Genomic DNA, 6,286 nt, shown 5'->3' with positions numbered 1-6,286 from the left:
GGGTCCCACCCAGGCCCTGGCGGCAGTCGGGGACCCCGAACCATTCATCCAGGTGCTGCCGGGTGGACGCCGGTGAGGGGCGACCCAGGGGCTCTGAAGTGCCATCCAGGGCCGTGCCCCGCCCATCGTAGTCAGGCCAGCCAATCAGCGGCCAGGGAGCGTCATTAAAGGTCTAAAAGGAGGGTCCGGGGAGCCGGGAGTGAGAGGAGGCTGTCACCGAGCTCTCCGTTCTGCAAAGCGTGGTCTTGAGTGTGGGAGGATCGGGGAAGAAGGCGCCCCGGTTCCTGGAGCCCCGCAAAGTCCCGAAAGTCCGCAGGTGAGCCGGTAGAGTTATCACGAAGACTGGGACTCAGGTTCGCAAACCACAGGTTGTCAGAGCGAAAACGCGGACTGAAATGGTTCAGCGACACACGTTTCATTCACCGAAACAAGCCCAAAGCAGGATGGTGCTGCTAGTTAGTGAGAAAGAACAATCCGTTGAATGCGATGAAGACTTCTTTATGTTGTTGAAATGTTCTTTAACTACCAGTTTAACGATTTTGTTAGCAAAGATAATATGAAGGAGAAAGTTACGGTCACCAATACAAGCTCCGGAGCTAAGGGCTAGGTACTATACCCAGCATCACACTGACCCTGTGGCCTGTAACGGGTGGTCCTAAATCTTTGTAAGCCTTAATGTCCTCATCTCTAACGTGAAGATTATTGACATACTTCAGAGCAGCTTTTCTCAAACTTGTTGATCTCGGGATTCCTTTGCCTTCTTAAAAATCTTTAAAGACCCCAAGCAGCTTTGGTTTATGTGGGATGTTCACCAAGTTAGAAATTAAATTGGAGAAATTTAAAAGCATTTTTTGAGGGGTGGTGAACACACAATACAGATGATGTATTATAGAATTGTATACCTGAAACCTGTATAATTTTATTAACCGATGTCACTTCACTACATTTAATTAAAAAAAGTTTAAATATTTATTAATTAACCTAAAACAATAATAATAAACCATTACATGTAAAGATAATATATTTTATGAACTATAACTACACTTGTTAATAATTATTGAGTAGAGCAGTGGTTCTCAACCTTCCTAATGCCACGACCCTTTAATACAGTTCCTCATGTTGTGGTGACCCCCAACCATAAAATTATTTTTGTTGCTACTTCATAACTGTAATTTTGCTACTGTTATGAATCGTCATGTAAATATCTGATATGCAGGATGTATTTTCATTGTTACAAATTGAACATAATTAAAGCATAGTGATTAATCACAAAAACAATATGTAATTATATATGTGTTTTCCGATGGTCTTAGGCGACTCCTGTGAAAGGGTCATTCGACCCCCAAAGGGGTCGCAATCCACAGGTTGAGAACCGCTGGAGTAGAGTGACATTGTATTACAATTTTGCAAATTTCTTTAATGTCTGGCTTAATAGAAGACAGCTGAATTCTCTGCTTCCCCATTCTCTGTTGTACTATATTATTTTGGTCTAGGAAATGAAGAAAATCCTGTCTCACATGGATTTTTTTAGCCTTTTCTGACTATTGTGGATATCTTTCTTTGGTACTAGCAAAACTCAACAAATGGTAGTTTCTTAAAGGTTGGTTGCAATGGGGTATCTGAAACCATTTGGGAAATACTGGTTTACTGAGTTATACAGATCTTCCAAATATTGATGCATTTCATTCAGTATTTTTAAAAATCACATTTATTAAAATAACCACTGATGTCATCAGTTTTGTGAAGCTGTTAATCTCACTTTGGTGAATACCATATTTCCCAAGTTATCATTTTGGCATGAAAGCTCAAATACTGAAATAGAAATATTTTCCTTGAATGAAAGCTTATTTCATTCAAATATCCAAGTCTGAATAACCATAGTTTTTCTGTCAGTCATTCTTTCAAAAAAAAAAAACTTGTGTTCTATTATAAAGAGCAGCTAGTCTAACCTACACATCTCAAACAATTGCACAACCTTATATATTTCAGTAAGCAGCAGAAGTGCTTTATGTACATCTTCCATTTCATCACAGAGAAGATTAAAAAGACATATTCTAGGAAAGAGATTTCATAAAGTTCATAATTTGTACCATCAAGGGTAGTCTTAAGTGCAAGTGGCCTTTTAATTCTTTTTTTGCATAGGTATAGCAGTGAAGAATGCAATGACTCTGCTATAAGTTGATGCCACGCTGCCTTGGTTCATGCTAGGCTGCCAGCAGTTTCACCCACTGTTACTTTTGTACCATCAGTGAAAATGTCAACACAATGGAAAAGATCAAGTAATGTCTTAATATTACCAGGAAAATAATTTTGACCGTGCAGACTCTCTGAAACTGTCTCTGGCACTCTCAGACTCCAGGGACTACACTTGGAGAACCGCAGAGTATATCTGCAGTATGTATCCATTCACTCAGCAAATAGTTATTGAGCCCTTTCTATGAGCTGAGAACTGTTTTTGGCAGTGAGCCAAACAGAAAAATATTCTGACCTCCTGGAGCTTATATTTCAAAGAATATACCAACAGCCCTAGCCGGTTTGGCTTGGTGGATAGAGCGTAGGCCTTCGGACTGAAGGGTCCCAGGTGCGATTCCTGTCAAAGGCACATACCCAGGTTGTGGGCTCGATCCCCAGTGGGGGGCGTGCAGGAGGCAGCGGGTCAATGATTCTTTTTCATCATTGATGTTTCTATCTCTCTCTCCCTCTTCCTTCCTCTCTGAAATCAATAAAAATATATTTTAAAAAAAGAATATACAAACAAACAAAAAAGAATATAAGGGCTTAGCTTTGCATCACCCACTTGGAATATTAATACATTTATTAAATAATTTGAGTGTAAAATAGGTTTCACAAACAGTTGATCCCCTATCTCGAGCTTATTTTGTCAACAATTTCCAACACTTGATAACAGGGCCAATCCTTATCATATCAGAAATGCTAGCAAATTATATAAGTACCTCTCCAAGCAGCGATCCCTTCTCTTGAGAAAACTAATCAATGTCAGGGATATGGGTGCATGATTTGAGAAGTGTAGGTTTTATTACCGTCCATTATTACCTGGCAGTCACGTGAGAATCAGACTGACCGCGGCGGGGAAGTAAGAGCTCTTAAGTGTATTTGCCTCTTAAAAGAGTGCTTGTTCACCCCAAATGAATAAATCTTTAACAATAGAATTTCAAAGTAGTAATCAAAATGAAACGAAGACTCACACCCATTAGGATGGCTACTTTTAAAAAAACAATTGGAAGCATCTAGAAAGGAGAAATTGAAACCCTTCTGCACTGTTGGTAGGAATATAAACTGATGCAGCCACTGTGGAAAACAGTACGGCAGTTTCTTAAAAAAATTAGAAATAGATTTACCATAAGAACCACTTCTGGGTATGTAACCAAAAGTACTGCAAATGGTACCTCTCGAAAAATATGTGTGCACCCATGTTCATAGCAGCATTATTCACAATAGCTAAAATGTGGAAGCAACCTAAATGTTGAACAGTGAAGGAATGGGTAAGCAAAATGTGATATATACATACAATGGGATATTCTTCAGCCTTAAAAAGGGAGGAAATTTTAACATATATGACAACATATATCCATAATGTTCTTGAGAACATTACGCTAAGTGAAACAAGCCAGTCGCAAAAAGACAAATATTATAATTCCACTTACATTGTTAGGGTCAAAAATAGAATATTGGGACTAGCTATGGTTATGGGAAATATTAATCATGCTCTGTTAACCATGATTTCCTAATTCTGGTTAAAGAAAGGACATTCTAACCTGGCTGGGAGTTGTATGCCTCTAGGACCTGGGAGTCAACCTTGGAATGTGGTCCATTCTCATTCAAGAACTGCCTATTATCATGGAAAGATTAACAACCTTATCACCCAATCAATGGAATCCCACCCCAGCCTGCATTGCCTACTTCCCCATGCCTGTTTAATGGGTATAAAGTTTCAATTTTACAAATGAAAAGAGTTACAGAGATGAGTGATGGTGATGGTTGCACAACATTATGAATGTATTTAAGACCACGAACTGTACACATAAAAGTGGTTGAGATGGCAAATTCTATATATATATTTTTATTTTCTTAAATATATTTTATTGATTTCAGAGCCAAAGGGAGAGGAGAGAAAGATAGAAACATCAATGATGAGAGAGAATCATTGATTGGCTGCCTCCTGCATGCCCGACATTGGGGATTGAGCCCAAAACCTGGGCATGTGCCCTGACTGGAAATTGAACCTTAACCTCAATGTTCACCCTCTGAGCTATGCTGGCCAGGCTTAGCTTACTTTGTAAGACTAACTTGAGTCTCTTGTTTATGCCTCTGGAAATCATAAGCAAAATTTGAACTGTTTCCCAAGATTGATATGAGGTAAGCACTAACCAATTCCCTATCATTTAAGAAAATTCTAGTATTGTAACTAATAACTGTGAAGAATAAAGTCATTGCTTTCCCACTAATGTAATGCTTTACAACAGTATACCTCTAAGCCTCATTCCATGTTTTGGTTTGAGTGCTCCCATTTTACAAACTGTCTTTCAATCTGTGTGCACAATAAATGTTTACTAATTACTACTTATGATTCATTGGTTTTTCTTTGGCTATTTCTGAACCTTAGACATAAGCACGGTTTCTGCCTATTTCTGTTTCTTTGGGGTGACTGGTGGAGTGCTCATGAAGATAAGGGGATTCTTTGCTAATGCTGTCCTTTGGCACAGCTAATAAAAAGGATAAATTCAAGATGCCATGATGACACCTACCAGAGGGACCTAACATAGTCTAAAACGAATATTTTTGCGGTCCAGCCAATATAATGGTATGTAAAAAACCTCTTAATAAAAATGTTGTAACTTAATTTTTACAATATCCTGTTATACATAATTATTAATAATGAACTACAATGTTCGCTAATGACTGATTACTATAATCGTGTTGCATTTATTTCCCTGATGGGCCTTACTCGCAGGCGCACCGTTTCTCTCCACTAATACTAGCAGTGAATACTAATATTTTAGCAGCCGATTGTCACGTCATTAGTCTTGGACTGACTTGTTTGGTGTGTGCAACAGAAGATATTTCGCTTTCAGAGAACAAAAAGAGTAGGTTTATTTGCGTTAGACTTATTAATTTGTGCAGTTCTTCAGTGTCTGGTAAGTTAATGTTTAAGAAAAAATATTAATTTTTATTTAAATGTTCTATTATGTTATGTTAACGATGACTCATTTATTTCAGCCCTTTGTATTCAGCATGTCTCTATCGAAATAAACCTACGTTTCTATGAAAATTGAAGCTTTTGTTTTTTAGCGGCCCACATAAACTTAAACCTTATTTGGCCCGTGTTAGCCTTTGAGTTTGACATGCTTGGTCTAATGAGTCAGGGAAGACCTCCAAAGGAAAGTAATCTAAAGGCTGAGAAGTAGGAGCCTTACAAAAATTTGAGGAGGAGGGAATTAAGGACTTCAGAGAATTTTGGAGATTTTGTAAAGTTCTGGTGAGAAACCTGTTAAGATTCAAAAATGTTGAGAATGTGAATTACTCTCCAGAAGTGGCTCATCTTTCGGACCAAGCATCAAGGGACGTGCTTACAAAAGCACATGTTCAAATTTTCCAGGTAACAAGGTTCTAAACGACACTCCCCCAACACCTGGCAGTTTAAAAAAACTCCCCGAAACCCTCCTAAACAGTGCGTGGCGGCGTAAGACGCGCACAGCACCTTGGGTCTTGTAGTCTCGGAGAGACTCTGTGTCCCATAGAGCAGTGCGGCAGGTCGTCGCGCCTGCGCAGTGCGGGCGGCGGGCAGCGCAGAGTGAGAAGCTCTTTTGTTCGGCTAAGGAGAGGGCCGTTGGCTTGGGCCTGCGGTACGCCGCTTCAGTGAGGGGCTAGACCGCGGCCACCCGGCCTGTTGCTTTTCTGGGCGCCACTCCTCCGGCCCCCCCGACGGGACGCGCCAGTAGCGCAGCACCGATTCCTCTCCTGCTCTTGGGCGCTGCTCTGAGCAGCGTCACCCTTTATACCAGAAAACTGGCGGGCACTATGGGGAAAAAACAAAACAAGAAGAAAGTGGAGGAGGTGCTAGAAGAGGAGGAAGAGGAATATGTGTCGGACGGCGAGCGCCGGAGGGATGAAGGGGGCGGGGCGGCGCATTCCGAGGCGGACGTTGGAGAGGTTCGGCGTGGGCCTAGCTCTCCCGGGTCGCTCGCTCTTCGCGCCCTGGGTAGACCCAGGCAGTGTTACCTGGACTGGGTGGGCGGCTGCAGGATTGCGCTGGAGAGGAGGGACG

Source organism: Myotis brandtii, unplaced genomic scaffold, assembly GCF_000412655.1.
Source record: "Myotis brandtii unplaced genomic scaffold, ASM41265v1 scaffold157, whole genome shotgun sequence".
In the NCBI taxonomy this organism is placed as follows: Eukaryota; Metazoa; Chordata; class Mammalia; order Chiroptera; family Vespertilionidae; genus Myotis; species Myotis brandtii.
Note: the sequence above shows the minus strand (reverse complement) of the source record.